Raw genomic sequence first — 26217 nt, forward strand, 5'->3', positions numbered from 1 at the left:
AAATTTTGAATTTCAAAATTAGGATAAGGTTTTGATTTTTCAGCTTGCAATTGAATGAATTTGGACCAAATTCATGAGTGATTTTGGGAAATTTTTTGGGGGGAGGGAGGGGGGGGCGAATTCCCCTATAGCCAATAGAAATGTTACAACACCGTACCTTTATGATACAAATTAGGATGAATTTGCATCAAGAATTTTGAAAGACAAACGTTGGAGGCTATGAGGTAACGTTTGGGGTTCATACGAGACGCTGGGGTGGGTGGGCTGCTGACGTGCGCAGTGATGCAGGTATGCGTTGGTGGGTTTGGGTCGGTTCATAGGTTCGCTGAATTGGCAGGTTAAAGTTGGTCAAGTTTACTGAAGTTATATGTTATTGGTGTCATTTGTTGTTTTGTTGGCGTTGTGGGCATCATTGATGATAAGGAAAAGGGGGATGGGCCAAATCTTTTTTAGGTTTTGGGTTGGGGTGGTTGTATTGTTGTTTATTAGTGTTATTGGGCGTAGATTAGGTCAATTTTGAAAGGAAAATGGGTAGATTAGGTCTTTTCTTAAATAGGCAAAATTATTAAGGATTAGGTTATTTATTAAATAGCCAATAAATTAGGATCTTAGTCAATTTATTTAAATTTTAATCATATTGCTAAATCAATTGGCCAATAGCATTGCAATTGTGACCAAACTAATTTCAATTATGGCTAATTCTATAAATCAACTAAATTGGATCAAAATTCAAAATAAATTAACAATCCATTTAATCTCAGGTTTCTTAATGTAATAAAATCAAGTAAATATTCCCCAAATAATTTAATTTTTAAGAACAAAACACATTCAAATCAAGATTTTTCCGCATGAACCAATTTTTTAGATGAGTCTTGATTAAAATTTTTATTTTATAATAAAATAATTATTTAAGTAACAAAAATTATATTATCTCGTATATAAAAATACAGAGATGTATAATTGCTACTTAAAATGACAAATTAACCCCTAAAACATTATTTTAGCAAACTTTTATTTGGATAAAATAAATACTTTAATTTTATTTAAAAAATTGAAAAAACTCAGGATTAAAACTATTCAAGGAGGGAAAAAAATTCAGTTTCAATAGGCCATATTTCTAATTTTTAGGGGTTTTTTCTTTACATTTTTTGCAATTTGTATGACAGAAATACTGCATTATGGAACTTTGATCATTAGATATTTTTTCTCCAAAGTCATTCACAACTCTATTTGAGAGCATATGCCTAGTGAACCACCTTAAAATTTATTCATCTTCTTTTATTTGTATCCAAGAAATGTCTAGTGAACCAACTGATAGAACTTTATTATTTTGGGATAGTGAAATCGTTCACTATGAAAATAATGTCCAGTATAGATTTCCACCCCATGCAATGTTAAGTTTCCATTGTCCTCCAATAGGTTCTCATAAAGTCCTTCTTTATTCTAGCCTCGTAGGGATGCCCAACTGTACCCATGCACTCAATTCCTTCCCAAATAAACAAAACTGTTGATGGATGTCATTATTTTTTTGAAACCGAGACACAGATATAAGGTTATGTTTAATCTATGATACAAAAAAAAATATTTGTAGAATTTTATGGACGTTGAGGATATTGATTATCAACAATCATGTGATGTGATGCTTCTTAATTAAAAACCTAGGGCATGGAAATAAAGATTGCTCTGGCTTCCAAATGATTGTGGTAGCATGAATGACATACATTAGCAGTATGTCCAATGCAACTACATAGCATGACGAACTAGATGATTTTATTGAAAGACGTCTGATAAACGCCGATTTGGTGATGATACCAATGCATTTTGCTACTTAGGATGTTGTGAACACCATGATTGTCCTCGCTTATTATTGATAGGTGTAAAATTGCATAACAAAGGTTTTTGTGTCATAGCATCGAATTTGATTAGGGTTTACATGCTTGAAGATAAGCTCTCTATTGAGAATCTTGTTATATAGTTCCTCATACAAGATGGATGTATCTTGTGCTTGATTAACCACAAAAAAAGAATCATATACTTATCCTAGACCACTAAGTACTTTGATTGAAAGTTCGTCATAGTGAAAAGGAGTTTCAACCATTGCAAGTTCATCAACAACATTCCAAATCTCACGCAAATACTCTGTCATACTGAAAGATTTTTTTGTGATTGTTGCCAAAGAGTTTGAGAGACTAAAGACACCTTGTATGTGATTTTTTAGCATACAAGTTATGTAGTCTATCCTACATTTTCTTGTAGGGGAAAGTTTTATTATGCCAATATTAAGGCATTGGGGATCAACTAGTCCTTACAAATTTAGTGTTTAGACTTAGTATTGGGTACCTTTGAGGTGTCGATGGTTACTATTTTTGATGGTATTATCACTGTTTCATCTAGATAGTAGCAGAGATCATGACCCAATATGAGAGACTCGATCTAGGCTTTTCAAATGACAAAACTCATCGAACATGTAATCTCTAAGAGATGTTGAGAACCAGGGTTAAATTGCACTAGATGGATAGTGTTATTAGCATGAATGATAGAATTACTACGATTCACGATGGATGAAATAGAAACAATAGGGAGAGTTGAAATAGATAGGATGACTCATTAGAACATAGAAAAAACTAATACTATAAAGGTTCAATAAATGGAAGTGTATTCAAAACTTTAATTTTATTCATAATGTGCAAATCACTTTATATAGAGTAGAGTTGATATACCAATTATAACTGCTAAATTATAGGAGTAAAGAGCTATAAATAATGAAGTTGTAGGAAAAATATTTATTTTAAAAATAATTTATATTTAAAATATATTGAAAAATCCTTGTCATTAGAGTGTATTTTAGAAGCCAATGATATTACTTGGAGAAGTGGCTAATGAATGGAGTGGTGGCTTCTTTTAATGAAATCTTAGCTAAGTGTCATTTTGCATGACAATATTTGTACAAGTGTTTAGACACTTGTCAACATATTTAGTCTATTAAACCACTATAAATACTCTACACTTTATCCTTCAAATTCGGCCTCAACATTCGAGTTACTATCTTCTTCCTTCAATAATTTCCTCTTTCTTTTTGTATCTCATGCTTAATGATTTTCGTTATTATTTTAGTAAACCTCTAATTTAAGTTGATGGTAATTGTATTAATAATTTTGGTGATTCCTATATTCTCTGGTTAATTAGGAAAGACTTACTTAATCCTGAATATCCTCTAATTTATCAGGAAAGTGCTTGTTTAATCTTGAAGAAACATTTCATACTGCTGAAATAGTTTCTTAGGACAGTGCCTAGCATGACTCAAGTATAATTAATATATCACGTAAAATAATATCATATTAATATTTAATTAATATTTAATTTCTTAAACTTGCTAATAAGTAATTTTATTACTGTTATGATTATTATATTGATAATAATATTATTATTGTAGTAGCAATATTACTATACACTATCAGGATTATTATACTTCTAATATTATTATTGTTACAATATTATTTTGCTAACAGTTTAATAATATTTTTATTGGTGTTTTACCATTGTTTCCCAACAATCTAAGAAACTAGGACATATAATATTGATTCTAAAATCGTTTATAATACTAATGTTGGTATTGCTCTGGATGCTTCCATTCCAGTCAGTTTGTCAGAAGGCTATAGTACTACAGAATATAGGTATGAATATAAATATGGTTATATGTCTAATCCTAATAATATAATTTTCATAAAAATTTTATCTCAATGCAAGAGAATATGCAAAATAAATGGAAATCCCGTTAAGTCAAAAATATATTTGACTAAAATAGATGATATAACTATTGTGGTTATTTCAGAAATGGATATTGAGGCAAATATGAGAAATTGGGTGATAGACTCTGGTGCTACGAGGCACATTTCTGTAAATAAAAATGATTTTATGTCATACACTCAAATTGAGAAAGGGTAAGAAATTATTTATCTTGGGGCCTTAAGAAATATTCAAGTTCTTGGAAAAAGTAAAGTTCTTCTCAAACTCACATCAAGTAAAACTCTGGCATTAAGTAATGTATTGAATGTTCCTAATATCAGAATCAATTTGATTTCTGTGGGGTTATTAGGAAAAGTTGGGATGAAAGTTATTTTTGTTGATAATGAAGTCATATTAACTAAAAATAATATATTTGTGGTCAACGGATATTGTAACCATGACCTATATGTGCTTAATGTTTTTAATAATATTTGTGACAGTGCATCTACTTCTGCTTATATGATTGAGTCTATTTTTGTATGGTATGCTAGATTAGGACATGTTAATATTAAATGTATAAAGAATATGCAATCACTCAGTTTACTATCAAGTCTGAATTTAAGTAATTTTGATAAATGTGGAATATGTGTTGAAACTAAAATTACTAAAAGGTCATGTTTTTCAGTTAATAGAGAAATTGAATTGTTATCTTTGATTCACACTGATTTAGGTGATTTAAAATAAACTATGACTATTAGTGGTAAAAGATATTATGTGACTTTTATTGATGATTTCTATAGATTTACTAAGTTGTATTTTCTTAGAGAAAAAAAATGATGCATTTGATGCCTTTGTGTCTTATAATTCTAAAGTTGAAAATCAACTTAGTAGAAAAATCAAAAGAATAAGATCTGATAGAGGTGGAGAATATGTATCTTTAAATGCCTTTTGTGAAAGAAAAAATAGGACATGAAAAGAAATGATGAACTCTATGTTAATTAGCACTAGTGCACCTGATAATTCGTGAGGTGAATCTATCTTATCTGCATGTCATTTACAAAATAAAATTCCTCATAAAAGAACTGGCAAAACTCCTTACAAAATGTGGAAAGTTTATAAACCCAATTAGAAATATTTAAAAGTATGGAGTTGTCATGTAAATGTTCTTCTGCTTGAATCTAAAAAGAGAAAAATAGGTTCTAAAACTATTGATTGCATGATTATTGGATATGTTGAACATAGTGCTGCATACAGATTTCTTGTTTTGAAAAGTGATGCACTTAATAGTAATACTATAATCGAGACAAAGAATGTTGAATACTTTGAACATATTTTTTACTATGTGATAAAATCTCTCATGCACCTGATGAAAGAGAAAATGAATCTACCTTTAATATTGGGGAACTGAGAAGGAGTAAAAGGCCTAGAAAAGAATGTTTTATTATGGAAGTGATTTTCAACCTTTTTTGTTGAAAATAAACCATCAAATTATTTTGAAGCTATATCTTCTTCTGATGCTAAATTTTGAAAAGAGACAATAAAAATTTGAACTTGATTCAATTGTGAAAAATAATACATGGGTTTTTAACTGATTTACTTCCTAGTGTAAAATCAATTGGTTGTAAATGGATTTTCAAAAAGAAACTTAATTCGGATGGATCTATAGATAAATATAAAGCTCGATTAGCAGCTAAAGAATTTTCTCAAAAGCAAAATATTGATTATTTTTATACATATACACAAGTAACAACAATTTCTTCTATTCGAATATTAATTGCTTTGACATCAATTCATAAACTTTTTATCCATCAAATGGATGTAAAAATAGCTTTTTTAAATGGAGATTTAGAAGAAGAAATTTATATGGTTCAACTTGAAGGATTTGTAATTTATGGACAAGAAGATAAAGTTTGTAAATTAATTAAATCTCTTTATGGTTTTAAACAAGCTCCTAAACAGTGGCATGAGAAATTTGATCAAGTCATAATAAAAGACGACTTTTCTTCTGTTGAAGCGGACAAATGTGTTTATACTAAAGTGGTAGATGATGATTTTGTGATGATTTATTTATATGTTGATGACATCCTTATATTTGGTACATGTTTAAATATAGTGGAATGTACTAAATTATTTTTGTCCACTAACTTTGATATGAAAGATTTGGGTGAAGTGAATATAATATTGGGAATTAAAGTTATAAGGAGTGAAGATGGGTATAAAGTTATCACAAGAACATTATGTGGAAAGACTTCTTAAGAAGTTTGGATATTGAAAGGTAACTTCTATAGCCAATTTTTATGATGCTAATTCTAAATTTAAAAAGAATAATTGTGATCCAGTTGCTCAGTCTAAATATGCACAAATCATTGGGAGTTATGCATTTAATGAATTTTACTAGGCCTGATATAACCTATGTTATGAGTAGACTGGACAAATATACTCATAATCCCAATAAACATTGGTCTACATTAATACGACTGATGAAATATTTGAGAGGAACCGTGAATTATAGTATCTTGTATAGTGGATGTCCTCCTACTTTAGAAGGGTATTGTGATGAAAATTGGATCTTTGATTTAGATGAGACAAAATTCACTAGTGATTATGTGTTCGCCCTTGGTGGGGGGTGCAGTATCATGAATATCAGCTAAGCAGACGATCATTGCTAGATCAACTATGGAATCAGAGTTTATGGCTCTGGAGTTAGCTGGTACTGAGGCTGAATGGCTAAGAAAGTTCTTAGATAATATCTCTTTTAAAAAGGATAATCTGTTATCTAATATCCCTTTTAAAAGGATGATCTGATGCCTTCTGTGTATATACACTGTGATTGTCAAGTCGTAATTACTATTGCGAAGAATAAATCTTACAATTGTACGAGTAGACATATGAAATTGAGGCATAATGTTATTAAGAAATTGCTAAGAGATGGAATAATTTTCATTAATTATGTGAAGTCAGAATTGAATTTGACCGATTCACTGACTAAACCCGTGGGAACAAAATTAATTCTTCAAACCTCAAAAGAGTGGGGTTAAGGCCAATATGGTTGTCAATGGAGATGGTAACCCAACCTATGTGATTGGGGATCCCATGAAGTAGGTTCATATGGGTAATAACAAGTCGATATTGACTCTGTGCACTAACTTAGGGTGCTTGAACTGCTACTAGAATGGAGGGATGAGTTATTAACTCTTAATGAATTCATAGTACTTATGGATAGTGTATTTAAAGCAGTGTACACTTGATGAATTCACCTATATGAGAAGTAAAATGCGGTCTTCTTATGAGACTTTTGGCCTTAGTATCTAGAGCTCTTATGAATACCAGGCACGAGCATGGCCTATTGGTGTAAAACTATATTGAACAATAAAATTAAGGTCAAAATGTGATTGATAAAGTCTCTGACTTAAAATAAGAGTTATTCGGTTCATAGAAACATTATATTTCATCGATAATTCTTTGAGTTAAATTTTATTGATCTAAGTTTGGTTCATAGTCAAACCTACTGCATTTTGACCATGCAAATCCATCAAGTTAAAACTTTTTTTCCTATAAATTATTTTGAAATAATGTGAAAATTGTAGGAAAATTATTTATTTCAAAAATAATTTATATTTAAAATATATTGAAAAATCCTTGTCATTAAAATGTATTTTAGAAGCAAATTATATTACTTGGAAAAGTGGCTAATGAATGGAGTGTTGGCTTCTTTTAATGAAATCTTAGCTAAGTGTCAATTTGCATGACAATATTTGGACAAATGTTTAGACACTCATCAATATATTTAATCTATTAAACCACTATAAATGGACTACACTTTAGCCTTCAAATTTATCGTCAACATTCGAGTTACTATTTTCTTCCTTTAATAATTTCCTCTTTTATTTTCCTCTTTCTTTTTATATCCCCTGCTTAATGTTTTTGGTTATTATTTTAGTAAACCTCTAGTTTCACTTGCTGGTATTTGTATTAATAATTTTGGTGATTCCTGTATTCTCTGGTTAATTAGGGAACACTTACTTAATTTTGGATATCCTCTAATTAATCAAGAAAGTGCTTGTTAATCCTGGGGAAATATTTCACACTGCTGAAATAGTTTTTTAGGACAGTGCCTAACATGACTCAAGTATAATTTATATATCACTTAAAATAATATCTTAGTTATATTTATTTAATATGTAATATCTTTAACTTGCTAATGAGTTATTTTATTACTGTTATAATTATTATAGTTTTTATAATATTATTATTGTAGTAGCAATATTACTATACACTATCGGGATTATTATACTGCTAATATTTTTAATGTTACAATAGTATTTTGCTAACAGTTTAATAATATTGTTATTGATGTTTTACCGTTGTTCCCCAACAGAAGTAATATACATTTGTAAATGAAAAGTAATATACAACTAATTATGCACAAATAAATTAAAGAAAACAAATCAAACAGTGTTATGATATCAAACACAAGAAGGATGGACTGTAGATAAGGTGAAGTGACACCTATTATATCAAGAACCGTCGAATGGATAGTGTTCCAGTACAAAAATAGGCTTACTGGATGATAGAAAAATGTTTGTAGTTAGATCATTAATGGATCACATACAACTTCAAAGCAGTGGGAAGAGTTGGTAAGACAGATTTGCATGCAATCTGTAGCTCTTAAGGATCAATACAACGTCAATATGGAAATGTTATATGTTTCATAATGTTGCTAGGCCTAAGTCAGCTTTCACTACTTGGCTACACTTTCAGTGTGAACTGTTAACTACATACAGACAACAAGTGAGTTATAGAGGTGGATGCAAAATGTTGCATCTGCAAGACTTAGGACGAAATAAGAGAACATCTATTTGTTCTATGTGAATTGCAAGGAGGTCTTGGAATAGGTAATTCCAATGGATACAGAGTTAGTATTAATCCCCGGATACCTGGATCTGTTGAGAAAATCAATAATCCCGTCTAGGATAATATCCATACTATGTAGAAATAAGAAGAGATTAACAATGACACCAAATATTATAACAGGATAAATGTAATATTGATAATGCTCAACTCACTTCCATATTTGAGGGATGAGGCGGTTATTGTCAAGTAACCCAATGTATATTGGGGTCGAATCTCAAGGAGTGAATGCTATAGACTTCCAACCTATGGGTACTCAAGTTACTATAAGGTTACCCGAAATTCTAATGGAAATAATATGTATAAGTAAATGGGGGTGGGGGATTTGTCAAAAATTCTTCATACAAACTTTAACCAGTATGGAGTGAATGCTATCTTTGATCTAAATTCAAGGTCTGGAGGAATCTTGGGATTATGTCTCCTTAAGGGTAACGTATGTGGGATAGTGTTGGTTTAGCAAGGGATTTAGTTGTTAAGTAATAGATAGGCTAGGTGGAATATCATTGAGGTCGATCTTTCGATAAAACCACAACGATTTCACCCATTAGCTCTTTCGAGCACCTAATAAGTGTGGAGTTTATGCAACCACCCAAAACCTCAACCAAGCATCCCTATTTCTAGGATGATGCTCTTGACATGATTTACACTACCTAAATACTTATTTCTAAGATTGCAAAGGGTAGTAAACCATAGACTTAGTAGTTCACCGTTGCCTTGTCCCCCGATAATCCTCTTTCGAGGATGTTATTCGTTACCTAATATTCACCTACATCCCTCATTCGATGATGACAAAGGATTTCTATAGCTTCGAGCTTTCACCCATCAAACCCATTTGGAAATTTGAAGTTTTCACCCATCAATTCCCAACTCATAAGCTCAAGCAATGGTGAAATCCAAACTTCAACAACTAAATTCCATTCAAACACAACAATACCCACACACAATTACACTCTAATTCAACATAATCTCAAGACCAAATTACTTAGATACTCATGATGAAAGTAAAGAGAGATATACCATGTGGGTCAACCAAAGCATTCATTCTTCAATAAGAAACTAAGAAATTTGAATCTCCAAAGTTGATTACACACTTGCCCAATTAGGGTTTAAAGCTTAGAATTTCAAACTATCTTATGAGATAAGCAATACCCAAATAAGAAAGGGTATTTGCTTACATATTATTTGGGATTCGTCCATGACATTTTGCAATTCTACCCTTAGGCTAGTTCTCGCTGATCCGCAATCACGTGTATTTAACTATGACCATGCCTGTGCGATCGTGGTTAGATTCTGTGACCGTGTTGCTCTGACCATATTGACTGACCGCAACCGCAGCTAGAGGAATGCAATTGCGGTAACCAGGGCTGATGCAATCCAGGTCTTCGGCTGCACTCTTTGATGCTTCCTCTTTATCATTTTTAGCTCCAATCCACATCTTTTGACCTCCTTAGCTTATTTACCTACATCGAGTGGATATTAGTGAATCTAACCACAAGTTTGTCTCATTCATGCATTCAAATCAAGTCATCGTGCATGAATAATGAGTATGAATGAGTGGTAGAAACACCACTCATCAGCACCCCCAATTTAAGACTTTGTTTGTCCTCTAGCAACACTACCCCTATAATATGACACAATGTGTGCCCTCACTTTATCAATCAATGATCATGATGACTTAACTTGAGTGCCACCATTAAAAGCATTTCATACATGGGAAAATAAGTTTCTAACCATTCCCCTCATTATAAAGTGGAATAGCGAAGGATGCAATAGAATTTGGTGGGCAACCATGTAATAACTACTAACACTCTAAAAATAACTTGCATGCTATACCTTCTTTTACCTCACTGCGCGGAAGATAACAAAATCACCCACCTCAACTAGCTCACATGCATCCTTATGAGAAAGAAAAATTTCACACACCTAGTTACCAATAATGCAATAAGAAACTGTAAGTGCAATCCCCCACTCTCTCAAGAAGTTATCAATGTTAACAAGCACCATACTATAGACTTACCCTAATTTTCAACTGCCACTACAAAGAAGGTAAGCAGTTGGAGATCTCGAAGGACTTTCTAATCTTGTAACGTAGGGTTGGGGTAGGGTAGGATATCATTTTGTAAACAACATGTATACACCCTTCCTTGAACATCTACATCATATTTTTCAAAGGTCTTTCTTTTTCTCTATGACTGTAGGCCACTCTCCTTCCTTTCTTTCTTTTACCATGCCTACTTTTTTGCTTCCTTTACTTACCCAACTTATTTTATCTCATTTTCTTGCAATGTCAAAGCTATATTTTCTCTGTTGGCTCCTTTCCTCTTCTATTAGCCATTTCTCAAACCTTAGGCATATTAGGCATACACTAACTCTTTATGGTACCACACTTTCTTCCTTCAATCTTTTCCACCCCTAACTTAGGCTTTTAATCTCAAATTATATTCTCAAGTTTAAGAAGGTCATGGTTCAAAAGAGGGATAAAAAGAATGGTTCATTGCTTGTAATGTGTTTGGCAAAGAAAGGTCCAAAGGCTCGAAGTAGGTATAAAGGATTACACTTATGCAAAGGTAGGCTTTTTAGGCTTCAAGTGGGTACCAAAATCACAAAGATAGACTAATATCATTTCTCCAACCAAGTACAATCTAAATTATCTATGAAATACTAGAGGGGCAAGTTCTAGATAACACAAGTACACAAGAGATGAAGACAATCAACCTTACACACATGGCATGTGAATACCGTCAAGAGGGTTCAATTATTCTACTAGATTGAGATAAAGATGGGGTAATCATTAAATTTCCAACATCAACTCTCAGAGACATAAAAAGAAGAAAAATATTGTTACAAAGTTGCTCACGTCCATACCTTTGGATTTTGTAAAAAAAATTTAGATAGAAGGGGTTGTTTGCCTCTGTATCTGCACCATGCATAATTTCCTAATTATGGTAACGACCTAAGCCATAGTCTTATATTGTGAATCATAGTGCATGCTAACTATCCATATGGTTACTCAGACTTCACCAATATATATGGATGTGATCCCAAATCATTAATGTTGTACGTACTCAGGCTTCTCTTGCTTTTTATAGCTTCAATGCCACGGGTACTCAAACTTCCCCTGCACCTACTGATAGAAACCTAAAATGGCCAACTAAAGAAAATAACTAGTCCATGTAAATATGGGCACCATCCGAATACCTGAATATTACAGCTCAAATAAAAATAGAGCTAAAGATTATCCAAAAGAGCATAGAAGTATAAAGCAATATCAATAATACAGGCCCAAATGTCATTAATAAGGAAACACCCCCAAATAACGAGGTAGCAGTCCCCACTGCATAAATACTAAAGGGTAGAAGCGATAAAGGTGCTCCCTGAAATTGCATCAAGGGATGCTATCCCTTGCAAACCTGCATCATCACCATCCTCCTCAAGATCTGACCACTCGGTCATGGCCTCATTATCACTCTCTATCCAAGAATTAAAAAGAATGCTTTGGGGCTTTAAAACCTTCCATATATCTTTCACCCCTTTCCACATCTTGGTAAAGAACCCATCCCTCTTTTTCTCCTTAGTGATCATCTTTTTATGTGCACTTCAAAGATCTCGGTGTGGTACCGCCAAAGAGGAGTAGGCTTCCTCAAGCTAATCAATAGTAGTTTTTAATTCTTTTGGTCCTCCTTGTACTCATCATAATCGTCACGTGACACATATGAGTGATGGGTGGTAGAGGTCTCTCCCGGACCTTGAGGCAAGCTAGCCATAAGCTCTTTAATGGTTATAATATTAACTCTAATCTCTTCAAGTGATCCCATGGTGATTGGCCTATGAGGCTCAGGTTCACTACATGTTGGCTCTTCCAAGTTGATCTTTTTTTTCTTGATTTTGCTTGGTGCACCCTTTCCTCGAATCCTCAATGGGTAGTTGGGGGCACTAGAACACACCCATGTATCACTAGCATATTCTTCCACCCCTTCTCTCTTGCATAACTTAGTAATCAAAAAAGGGTAAAAGAGATTTATACCACCATGGTTTTTGATGTGATCTATTTTGTAAACCACGAGTTGACCAACATCCAAAGAGATTCCTTCTAGAATTCAAGCAACCATCCGAGCACATAATTCAGGGACTATCGTCATGTGGGTGCAAGGAGACACTTAGCTACAAATGATGTGCAACCATATCTAGTCCTCAAAAGTGAAGTCATTCATAGAGATGTTGCTTTTAGTTTTGGTCCACGAGACTTCCTTTCTGAGACATAACCATCGTGCCAACCAATTCCTTGATTTAGACCCCTTCACCTTGAATTGACCCATGTCTGTCTGCTTGATCCCATAAACATCATTGATTTTCTTAGCCCCAACTTTAACTGGCTTCCCCTACATCTTTACAATCACATTGAGTGGGTCTGAGAAAGATACTTCACTGATATTGGCATAAAATTCACGGACCCATTGCTCATTTGGAAGGCATGTATCTAGGGTAAAGCACCTCCACCCTGTGGCTTTAAGTTTTTCATGAAAAGTTGATAGTTTCTCTAGTACATTCTCCAATCAAATTCCTCTTTACAAAAACAAATTTGTCTTTAAAAAATCACTATAGTAGTGAGTGTGGCATTCGGGTACCATGAATCTGATGTGATCAAACTTATCCATGGGGTTGTCCTGAAAGCACTAAACACATATTATATCTTTCAATCTTAGTTGAAAAATACAAGTTGTGCTAGATTGATCATTAAAGTTTATTGGACTAGGGGCTTGGGGTTGCCTGGCTGAAAATTGGGAGTGCAGGATTTTTGACATGATAGGAATCTTCCCTAGTTACCGCAATCGCGGAATAAGAGCTGTGTATGTATTACTGTGATCACGGTCTATGACCACGATTGCAACACCTAAGTCTGGTTCCATGTCAGTTCTGTATGTTCAACTTACTCCTAATTCTAGACTACCTGCATGTTCTACAATATGGGTGCAAATGAAGGTCATGTGAACAATGCTACTAGTGTGTAAATGTTCCATTCAAAAGGAAATACCACTATTGAAAGTTCATTTGAGCAATTTATCAAACACAAGGTGTGCATATCACATTTGTCTACTTTACATACTATTGGGTACTCAGGGTTTCCCCACTTGTGTGCACACCTCAATCAAGCAACCAACACCACACCAATAATATGTATGACAACATGTAAAGCAAGGTTTCATGTCACCTACCGGAGTTGTGATACAAGAGGGATGTGCATGAAGGTTGATCGAGAGCTTACAACTTGGCCAATAATGTAGCTTAGATTTGAGAGTAAAATCTTGAAAAGGGAGTGTGAGAGAAAAAAAGAGACTAGGGGTTAAATGACTAAAATTACCATGACTGCGGTCAGGGGTCACAACTGCGGGCACCCGTGCAACCGCGATCACGCACAGTGGCTGCAATTGTGGTAACATAGAGTAGTTTTTTGCTCCAGTGTTTTCCCCTATTCAACATTTTACTCAATGTTTACAGAATTTTCCTGCTCGGATTTTCAAAGTAAACTTTCACACTTTACCGTTTTCAAAGCTCATTCAATTCTCTCAAATATGCCACAAATGCATGGGTTATTCAAATGTAAAAGACAACATCTACACTACGAGAACATAACAAAAAAGGATACGATCCACTGTCATGGCATTTGTGGGTTGCCTCCCACTTAGTGCCTTAGTTATCGTCGTGGTACGACGTCTTTCTTCTTTCAATCTCACGATGAGATCTCAAACCCCTCATCTTTCACTGTCTCATTTTCAACATCCACCACGGATACTACTAGGAGTTTCGTAATTTGCTTCTTTGACTTGCAAATTTTGAATAATACCTCATCTTCTTCCACTCAAAATTTTATTTTCCCAACTCTAGATCAACAATGGCTTTCCCAGTGGCCAAGAAAGGATGACCAAGAATGATAGGCACCTCTTAGTCCATCTCACAATCTAATACAACAAAATCTGCTGGGAGAATAAATTTGTCCACCTTCACGAGGACATCAAACAATATATCCATCGACCTTTTTATGGACCGCTCCGCCATCAAAATTTGCATTGAGGTTGGTGTAGAAGTGTCCAAACCAATTTTCTTATAGATGACATATGGCATTAGGTTGATGCTTGCACCAAGGTCACAAAGAGCTATTGCAAACTCATGAGTATCAATGGTACAAGGGATAGTGAGGGATCCAGGATCATTTTTCTTTTCTGCAACTTTGCTATCCATGATAGCACTATACCCATGAATAATTTTGATGGTATCACCCTCAACGAGTTTCTTCTTGGACATTAACTTCTTCATTAACTTAGCATATCCTGAAACCTCTTGAATTGCCTCAAGTAATGGGATATTTATGGAAAGATTGCTAAGTTTTGCCATAAATTTTCTCAATTTGTCACTTTCTTCCTTTTTATACAACCGTTGAGGGAATGGGGGAGGAACATGGATGGTTGGCTTTTCTTCTCCTTACATCTTTTCAACTTCGACCAATTCCTCATCGCTTTTATCTAGCTCTTTCTCATTATTTGCTTTTCTTCTTTGAGGTGTCACCTCTTTTTGCCTTGGCCTTAGGCATATTTTCACTCACCTCTCCTCTAAGGGGCTCTTCAAGTTCTTTCCCACTTCTAGTGAAAATTGCTAGGACTTGTGTTTCATTCTTTGGGTTAGCAATTATGTCACTCAAAAGTCCACCTCTAACCCTTTCATTTAGTTGCGTAGAGATTTTCCCGACTTATGTCTCTAATTATTTGATGGGGGAGGATTGAGACATCACCGTTTGGGAGAGTACGGAAAAGTCACCCTTCAACTCATGGACCATTTTGTCCGTACCTTCAACTCTACTCAAGATTTGTGCCAAAATATCTTCAGTCTTGAAATTTTTGGGGTAAATAATATTTGAATCCTTAACCTTAGCCCTATCATGAGGAGGAACATAGAGGTTAAATTCATGTTCCCTATCTCTCCAATCTCTATCTCTATATCGATCTATCCAACCTTGGTTCCCACCTTGTCTTTAATAGGTGGGGCGGGAACCCCCCGAGTAGTTTGCCAAGTACCAAATTTCTTCATCCAACTTCTTTGCCTCATCATTGTCTTTATAAGGCTTTGATGTTATGGAATTTACTGCTTTCGTGGTTACTCCCATAACATGTTTTGTTAGAAGCTTAAGATAGGTTATCATTTTGGCCATGTTCTCCTCTTTCTCCTTTTCTCATTTTCTTTACTCACTGGTTACCACGGAGGTAGTAGAAGGGGTTTTAGGAGAATCGACATCATGGGTGTACCACCACTGGTTTTGTTTGGATACTTCAACTATCAATCAAAAAGCCACAAAATGATGCAACTTTACAATAGATCCACCCGCATTATCCATAGCTATTTTGTTCAATGGGTCAAGAGCTCTATAGAAAATCTCAAGGAGCATCTTATCCGGGAAATCATGATTTAGGCATTGGGCTAGCTTTCCATTAAACCTCTCCCACGCTTCAAATAATGGTTCTTTATTTAATTACCGAAAGTTTACAATCTCATCCTGATTTTGAAGTAGTTTTTATGGTGGGAAGTATCTATCAACGAACAGCGTGGTGCGCTCCTCCCAAGAGGTGATTTAATCAGGTGGAAGTGAACGGAGCCATAAAACCTCCTAGCCCATTAGTGAAAATGGGGAAGAGTCGAGGCCGAATGGATTTTTGTGTAATATATACGATGTTAAATGGCGCACAAACTTCCATAAAGTTTTTCAAATCAACATTTGGATCCTCATATACTTGACCCACATATAATCCTTTCATTTGTAATTTGTGAAGCATAACACTAGTCACATGAAACACACCATTTCTGTTGGTTGGTCGGATATGGATAGCACTTATTTGCCCCGCTTAATTCAATTGGCGTTCATCGTCTAATGGAGCATCAAAGGGACCAAAATTACTTACATTATTACTCATCGCTCCGTTCACAGTTTGACCACCTACAAAATAGTCAAAAACAACAAATAAAGTAAATTACCCCACTCCGGATATTCCCAAATAAGAATAGCACCATACAAGTGAAATCAATATTGAATTCCCCGGCAACAGCGTCATTTTAATAACGCTTAACTCACTCCCATATTTTAGGGATGAAGTCGTTGTCAAGTAACCCAATGTAAATTGGGTTCAAATCTCAAGGAATAAATACTATAGACTTCCAACCTATGGGTACTCAAGTTACTATAAGTTCACCCAAAATGCTAATGGAAACAACATACATAAGTAAATAAGGGGGATATGTCAAAAAATCTTCATACAAACTTTAACCAGTACCTACAGAATGCTATCTTTGATCTAAATTCAAAGTTTAGAGAAATCTTGGAATTATGTCTCCTTAGAGGTAATGTATGTGGGATAGTGTTGGTTTAACAAGGGATTTAGTTGTGAAGTAATGGATAGGCAAGGTCGAATATCATTGAGGTCAATCTTTCGATAAAACCACAATGATTACACCCATTGGCTCTTTCGAGCACCTAATAAATGTGGAGTTTATGCAAGCACCCAAAACCTCAACCAAGCATCCCTATTTCTAGGATGATGCTCTTGATATGATTTACACTTGCTAAAGACTTATTTCTAAGATTGCAAAGGGTAGTAAACCATAGACTTAGTTGTTCACCATTGCCTTGTCCCCTGATAACCCTCTTTTGAGGATGTTATGGGTTACTAATATTCACCTAAGTCCCTCTTTCAAAGATGACAAAGAATTTCTAGAGCTTGGAGCTTTCACCCATCAAACCAATTTAGAAATTTGGAGTTTTCACCCATTAAATCCCAACTCATAAGCTCAAACAATGGTGAAATCCAAACTTCAACAACTAAAATCCATACAAACACAACAATACACACACACAATTACACATTAATTCAACATAATCCCAAGACCAAATTACTTAGCTACTCATGAAGAAAGTAAAGAGAGATATACCATGTGGTTCAACCAAAGCATTTATTCTTCAACAAGAAACTAAGAAATTTGAGTCTCCAAAGTTGATTACATACTTGCTCAATTAGGGTTTCAATCTTAGAATTCCAAACTATTTTATGAGAAAAGCAATACCCAAAGAAGAAAGGTTTTTTTTGCTTATATATGATTTGGAATTCATCCATGACATTTTACAATTCTGCCCTTGTACCAGTTCCCGCTGATCCGCGATCACGTGTATTTGATTGCGACCGCGCCTGCGCGACCACAGTTAGATTTCGTGACCGCATTGCTCTGACCATTTTGATTGACCACGGCCGCAGCTAGAGGACCGCAATTGCAGTAACCGAGGCTGATGCAATCTAGGTCTTTAGCTGCACTCTTTTATGCTTCCTCTTTTTCATTTTCAGCTCCAATCCACATTTTTTTGACCTCCTTAGCTTTTTTACCTGCATCGAGTGGATATTAGTGCATCGAACCACAAGTTTGTCTTATTTAAGTATTTAAATCAAGGCAGTGTGCATGAATAATGAGTATGAATGAGTGGTAAAAAGATCACTCATCAAATACCCGAATAAAATAATGCAATAACACTAATTACAACTTGATAGTGTCAAAATACTACTACTATTATAAAAGAAACAACACTCTTTTATTTCACAGAACTTACTATAACATTTACTCCTACATAATTTTCTCACAGACTAAAAATAGTTTGTGGATTACTCTCATCTTGCTAATGCTTTCTCTCCGTTTTTTGGTGTGTTCAAAATGGGAGAGAAAGGCTCTCTATTTGTAGCAAGGTTTTCACCAAATTCTGCCAATCACAATGCTTTAATATGGACGTTGCAAGTTGTTACAATTTGCCAATTTATTTGTTGCAACATGATACCAGAACAAGTTACAACATCAACTTGTTACCACAAACAAGTTCTGGCAAGAAAATGTTAATTATCTTTTTGTTTTTCTTTGTTTTACTGGTTCCACAGGATCAGCACCTTCAATGGATGGCTTGCAAAGCTAAGGGGAGATCATAACAAACACTAGTTATCAAGTCTCTTGTTAAGATTTTTTGCTCTGATTTTCTTATCAAATTTAAATTTTACATTTTCTTATAAAGAACATAAAAGTAATACCATAGTTACTTTTACTTTTCCTAAAAGAAAAATATAATTTTTTTTCATATTTGGCTAACCTCTTTTTTGGAGAAAAGGTTTTGGAACTCTATAAATAAACATCTCTCTTCTCATACAACAACACAATAGCAAACTATCATATTCATGGTTGGCAAACTATTAGCTTCCTCATGACACTCTCTCCATTTCAAACCCAATAAGTAGTATCAGAGCCTATGGTTCAATGATTTGATGGTTCGATTGAGGACAGTTTATGATCAAAGTTGCAACCAACTTGGCGATAATGAAGATTTTTTTGTTAAAAATAAAAGTCCAAAAAAAAACTACATGTGAAAATTTCAACCATATTTTCAACAATCCTGTTGCTCCATCTTTAAAACAAATTTTCAACTAATGCTTATGGGCTCCAACTTTAAACCCCTGCTTATTTTCAATGCTTGGGCTCCGTTCAACTCATGCATATACTTTTAACGCATGAGCTCCACTGTTAATTTGTGCTTACTTTCAATACACAAGGCTCCACTTTCAACCCTGTTTACTTATAACACAGAGCTCCAATAATATCAATCCATGTTTTTATTTTTAACGCATAGGGCTCCAATTTTTAACCCATATCAACTATTAATCACGGTAATAAGAAGTGATATATGAAGATAGTATGAAGAAGGAGGATCAAGAATATTTTTCCAGAAATTCAAGCCAAAAGTGGGAGATTTGTTAGGGTTTTTTGCCCTGATTTTCTTACTAAATTTAAATTTTACTTTTTCTTAGAAAGAAAATAAAAGTAATACCATAGTTACTTTTACTTTTCCTGAAAGGAAAATATAATTTTTTTCCATAGTTGGCTAACTTCTTTCTTGGAGGAAAGGTTTTGAAACTCTATAAATAGAATACCTCTCTTCTCATACAACAACACAATAGCATCCACAATGTAGTCCTTTTTAAGAGTTTTGTTTAGGAAGAGATTTTCTTCCAACAGTTTTATGTTTTCTTTAATATTAGATTTAATATGTAGGCCAATTGGTCAAACCGTATCCAATAATATATTTTTAGTATGCTTTTCTTTTTCATCTAATTTATCGTATTCATGGTTTGCAAACTATTAGCTTCTGCATGAGCCTTCTCAATTTCGAACCCAACATCTCTAAGTACAGAAGTCATACATGTCATCTGTATTAAACGAGACATGCTGATTTTTTAGAAACAAGATTGAACAAGGGATACTATTGCTAAGGGGATTGTCTATGTTGCGTGTTAGAGCTCCTCCAAGGATTCCAAATTTAATACATAGCCTAGGTTTCTAGTTTAGCTCCTTGAGTTTCTTTTTGAGATGTAATATAGCAAGTTGTGCATAGCTAGCTGTCAGATTATTGTAATGAAGCACTTTAATTTGGTAAATAATAAAATGTTTAGTTAAAAAAAAAAATGAAACAACATCTACACTATGTATTACACAATCAGTCAACAATTGAATTACATTGTTTATTTATTTTTAAATCTTTTACTATCTTTCCTAACGCCTATATAAAGATAACTCAAGGCAACATCCAAGGGCTCAAAAAACTCTTCAACAAATCATGATAAATGTTCTCTTCTTAACACAACGTTTTCCCTCTAAAGTCACAAAGAACTTTCTTTTTCCAAAGCAAGTTGAAAATGACATCAAATGTACTTGGTGTTGCAAACAAGGGTTTTGCCAGGGCAATAAGTTTGCCTAGACGTGCCTATGTGACATTGTTGGCAAGTAACCATGACTACTTAAAAGGTGTTGTTGGTTTGGATAAAAGGGTTGAGAAAGGTGAAATCTGCTTACCCTCTTGTGGTGCCGGTGTCACCTGATGTTCCAGAGGAACACTGCCACATACAGATCAACAAAGGTTGTATTGTTGGGTTCAATATTAAAAGTGTGAATAGAAAATGGAGGGAACTAAGTGGAGGGAAAAATTAAGCTAACACTTAAAATGGAAAGTGCACTCACAAAAGAAGGAAAGTCTACTAATTCTCCCACATTGGTGGGAGAATGAAACTTTCAAGTGTCTATATTAAGAAACACTTACTCCACATGGTAAGTGAGGCAAGAACCAAGAGGTGCCTCGCGCCGTCATCGTCGTCGTCGCTCGGCTTTGGCTTTAGCTTCTGATTGTTCAGAAAAAGACACAATGTTTTGAATGGACAGACATGATTGTTCCAAAGGACACACCTTACCGATGAACCATTACTACCTTTTGGAAGGGGAACTTAATGGCTATATAAACCTGCATTTTTTCCACAAGTTTAGTAATGAATTTTTCTGTACTTGAAAAACACTTCTTGTCTTCTAAAATACTCCATGTGATCATCTCCCGTTGAGTGAGTTCGAAAAGAATTTGATCATTTGAGGTACCGCTACTATCTGGTTGTTAAGCCATTTTATCCTGAGAGAAAAATTCGACAACCTCGGATACTTGAGGAGAATTATTTCCTTAAGGACACTTCGTGAATTTGGAGGACTTGGCTTATTTTGCTTCATCTATTTTTCTTAAAAAATACAGAATAATACACTTCTTTGAGAGGTCATTTTGACCTTGTGTTAAAGGTGTTGGAAAACTTCATAAGTGTCCTTGAAAAGTCTTGAACTTTTGTTGAAGTTTGGTGAACTAACATACAGATTTTTGTGTATCCAAAACAGCAATCTTAAGAAAATTAGCACAGAATCTGTATTGTTTGGTTTCTGGAGATCAAAGTTGTACGCTTTCTACTCCGATTGAACTTAACAAGTGATTTGAAGACATAAAAATATCATCACAAGTTAAAGGTCATTCAGTTAATGATTGAAATTCATAATAAATTCATCGTTAAACTAGAAACAAGGGTCTTTAAAGTTGTGACAACTTCATTAATAGTATTTTGATATACTAAAGTTGACTGTCTTTTTGTGAGAGAAAAATGACTACTGACAGTAATATGAATGATGCTGGGATGAGTGTGATAGCAACTAATGCTACCACAATGATTTATACGAGTGATCCGCAGGTAATGGCACCAGCGGAGAAACCATAAAATTCACGGGTGTTGATTTTTAAAAGATGGCAACAAAAGATGTTCTTCTACCTTACAACATTGTATCTTCAAAGATTTATATCTAAAGAAGCTCCAGAGGTGCCCGAAGGAACTTCGGACCAGGAAAAATTTGTCGTTATGGAGGCATAGAAATACTCTAATTTCCTATGCAGAAATTACATTCTAAATGGCCTCCAAGATAAACTATACAATGTGTATAGTGGAATGAAAGCATCAAAAGAGTTGTAGAGTGTGCTGGAAAGAAAATACAAGACTGAGGATGCTGGAACCAAGAAGTTCTTTGTTGCAAGATTCCTTGAGTTTAAAATGATTGACAACAACTCTGTTGTATCTCAAGTAGAGGAACTGCAAGTTATCATCCACGATCTTCTTGCGGAAGGTATGAATTTAGTAAATACCTTAGTTGAACATGGTAAAAATATTTTTAATGTTCACATGGACTTTATTGTAGGTTAGATTATGAACGAGGCATTTCAAGTCACGGCAATAATAGAGAAGTTGCCACCTATGTGGAAGGACTTCAAGAATTACTTGAAACATAAACAAAATGAGATGACAGTCTAAGATCTAATAGTGAGACCACGTATTAAAGAAGATAACAAAGCCATAGAAAGGAGGTCGAAAGGAAATTCTACAATGAATGGAGCAAATATTGTAAAAGACGACCATAACAACTAAAAGAATGAAATAAAGTTGGACAAGAAAGCAATCAACCTAAGAAGAAATTCAAGTGGAAATACTTTAATTGTGGAAAGATTGTCCTCTAGTCAACAAATTACCGGCCCCAAAGAAAGGCAAAAAAAAGGACCAAGAAAACATAGTTGAATTCAAGAAAGAAATGGATGATTTATGTGCTATGCTGTCTGAATGAAACTTGGTGGGAAGTTCCCGAGAATGGTGGATGAATTTCGGTGACACCCGGCATGCTTGTGCAAATAAGGAGTTGTTTGTTGCATTTGCTCTGGCTCAAGGCGAAGAGAAAATATATAGGGCAAACTCCGCAACTACCAAAGTTAAAGGAACAGGAAAGGTCTACCTGAAAATGACATCAGGCAAAGTGTTGACTTTGAACAATGTCCTGTATGTATAGAAGTTAGGATGAACTTGATTTCTGTGTCACTTCTTGATAAAAATGAATTCAAATGTGTATTTATTTTTGGAAAAATAATACTTAGTAAAGGAGAAGTGTACGTAGAAAATGCTTCCTCACTGAGGGCCTATTCAAAATGAATGTTGAAATCAATAAAAGTTATGTTTCTTCTTACTTGCTTGAGTCTAATTATTTGTGGCATGAACGATTAGGACATGTCAATTACAAAACATTGCAAATACTTATTAACTTAGAAGTTTTGCCAAACTTTGAGTGCAATAAATCAAAATGTCAAACATGTGTAGAATCAAAGTATGATAAGCATCCGTATAAGTCCGTTGAAAGGAATTTCAATCCCTTAGACTTAATCCACACTAACATTTGTAATAAGAAGTCAACACCATCTCATGGTAGGAAAAGTATTTTATAACTTTTATTGATGATTGCACTAGATATTGTTATGTCTATTTGCTAAACAGTAAGGATGAAACAAGTTTAGGTAATATAAAACAGAAGTTGAAAATCAGATAGAGAAAAAGATCAAAATGATAAGCAATGATAGGGAAGGAGAATATGAATCTCTCTTTATAGAAATATGTGTAGATAATGATATTTTCCATCAACCTACGACTCCGTATTTACCTCAATCTAATGGAATTACGAAAAGAAAAAATTAAACCTTAAAGAAAATGATAAATGTTTTACTAATAAGTTTAGGTTTACCGTAAAACTTATGGGAGGAAGCTATCCGTACAGCTAACTGAATACTCAATAAAGTGCCCTTTAGTAAGACACAATCAATTCCATATGAAAAATGGAAAAAAAGGAAACCCAACTTGAAATATTTCAAAGTATGGGAGTATCTCGCAAAAGTCCAAGTTTCTATGCCTAAAAGGGTGAAAGTAGGACTTAAGACAGCGGACTGCATGCTCATAGAATATGCTAAAGGTAGTAAAGAATGTAGGTTTTTGGTTCATAAATCTAAACATCCAGATATTACTGAAAATACGATAATTGAATTAGATAATGCTGAATTCTTTAAACACATTTATACTTATAAAACTAGACATAACAGTCTAGTAGAGGGTCTAAATGACCTCGAGATGAAGAGAATCTAAGACATAGTATATGTCAAGGAATGTCAACTTCGTTTGGATAAAATTTTATAACATTTCTCTTAGCAAATAAGCCTCAAACATTTAAAGAAATGATGTTATCTTCAGACTCATCCTTTTAGAAAGAAGCAATCAATAGTGAGATTAATTCCATCTTAAGCATCCATACGTGGGAGTTGGTTGATCTTCCCCCAGGAAATAAACCTTTAGGTTCTAAATAGACCTTCAAAAGGAAAATAAAAGCGGATAGCACTATTCAAAAATACAAGACAAGACTTGTAGTAAAAGGTTTTAAACAAAAGAAATGTCTTGATTACTTGGATACATACTCACCTATATTGAGGATAACATCAATTCGGATGTTAATTGCCTTGGCAGTGATATATAGTCTTGAAATCCATCAAATGGTTGTGAAAAAAACATTCCTAAATGGAGAATTGGAGGAAGAAATTTACATGAAACAGCCTAGGATTTTGTAGTTCCACGAAAAGAAAATAAGGTGTATAAACTTGTTAAGTCACTTTATGGACTAAAACAAGCATCTAAATAGTGGCATGTGAAGTTTGACCCAACCATGTTGACAAATAGATTTAAGATAAATGAATGTGATAAATGTGTTTACATTAAAGACACTCCAAATCACAAGGTCATTGTTGGTTTTTATGTGGATAATCTGTTGATCATTAGTAGAGATATTTCTGACATAAATACTATGAAATAAATGCTTGAGAGAAAGCTTAATATGAAAGACCATGGATTTCTGGATGTGATCTTAGGAATAAGAATCCATAGAACTCCATAAGGTTGGGCATTGTCACAGTGTCATTATATCGAAAAGGTACTTGATAAATTCAAGTATTTAAAATGTGGTATTGCCAAGACTCCATTAGACGTGAACTTTGTACTTCAAAAGAATAAAGGTGAAAGTGTCTCACAGTTGGAGTACTCAAGAGTATTGAGATGTTTAATGCACATAATGAATTGTACACGACCAGACATAGCATGTGCTATTAGTAATTTGAGTTGGTACACGATTAATCCTAATAGAACTCATTGGATGGCAATGAAAAGTGTTTTTGGGGTACCTTAAATACACTCAAGACTATGCTTTGCATTATAATAAATATCCCGTGGAACTTGAAGGATATAGTGATGCAAATTTGATCACTGGATTAAATGAAGTAAAATCCATGAGTGGATATGTATTTACTATCTGTGGAGGATCGGTCTCTTGGAAATTATCCAAATAGACATGTATTGCTCACTCTACAAGGAAATCAAAATTTATCGCATTAGATAAAGTCGGTGAAGAAGTAAAATGGATCCAGAATGTCTTGGAAGATATTCTTTATTCTCTAAAATGATTGGCACCAGTATATATATACTGTGATAGTCAAGAGGCAATAGGTAGGGCAGGGAGCATGATGTATAACGATAAATCTCATCACATAAGACAGAGACATAATATCGTTAGAGAACTTATCTCTAGTGGAATTATCACTGTTGACTATGTGAAGTTAAAGGATAATATGTTAGATCCACTTACAGAAGACCTATTGTAATACTCCGAATTTTCTTTAAGTCAAATCTAGTATCCAGAAGAGTTTGTGATGACTTCCTAAATGATTAATGTTTAAATCAGATAGAATTTCACCAATTTTGGCTTTTTATCATGTGGTAAATTGAATTAGCTTTCCAACGATACCAATTTCATCCAAATCTGGTATCAGAGTAAAAAGTTATGAACATTTTACAGAGAACTGTCAAAAATGCCCAGAAGCGATGGTCAGGCCGATGGACCGTCGAGCTAGCGATGGAACATCATCCAAGTAGTCACGACTAAGGCAGTAAACCCGACTTCTGGTCAAGTGCGACGGTCAGGACCGTCGAACCGTCGAGCCAGCAATGGACCGTCGCTCAAACTATCGCAGATAAGGCAGAAAGTTTAGGTTCTGGCCAAGTGCAATGGTCAGAACCGACGGACCATCGAGCCAGTGATAGACCGTCGCCCATGCCATCACGACTTTTGATCAGCGATTTTAATTCATTTTTAAAATGGTATTTGGGTCTTTTTCCATCCGTTTTGACTCCTAATTATACCTGACCAGAGCTCATAACTTCATTATTCATCCACAACACAAAATTAGGGGTTCTCTTAAAGATCAATCCCCAAGAACAAGAAACCCTAGGTGTCTAATCCCAAGGTAAGAAT

General features: G+C 34.3%; 1 non-coding gene across 1 annotated transcript; it reads left to right on the top strand.

The window, feature by feature from the left end:
* The first annotated feature begins 16082 nt into the window (after positions 1-16082).
* Positions 16083-16188, top strand: LOC124896378. Its single transcript, XR_007052741.1, has one exon. It is a non-coding gene; the product is annotated as a small nucleolar RNA R71 (small nucleolar RNA).
* Positions 16189-26217: the final 10029 nt, after the last annotated feature.

This window comes from Capsicum annuum, chromosome 2, assembly GCF_002878395.1.
Source record: "Capsicum annuum cultivar UCD-10X-F1 chromosome 2, UCD10Xv1.1, whole genome shotgun sequence".
NCBI lineage: Eukaryota > Viridiplantae > Streptophyta > Magnoliopsida > Solanales > Solanaceae > Capsicum > Capsicum annuum.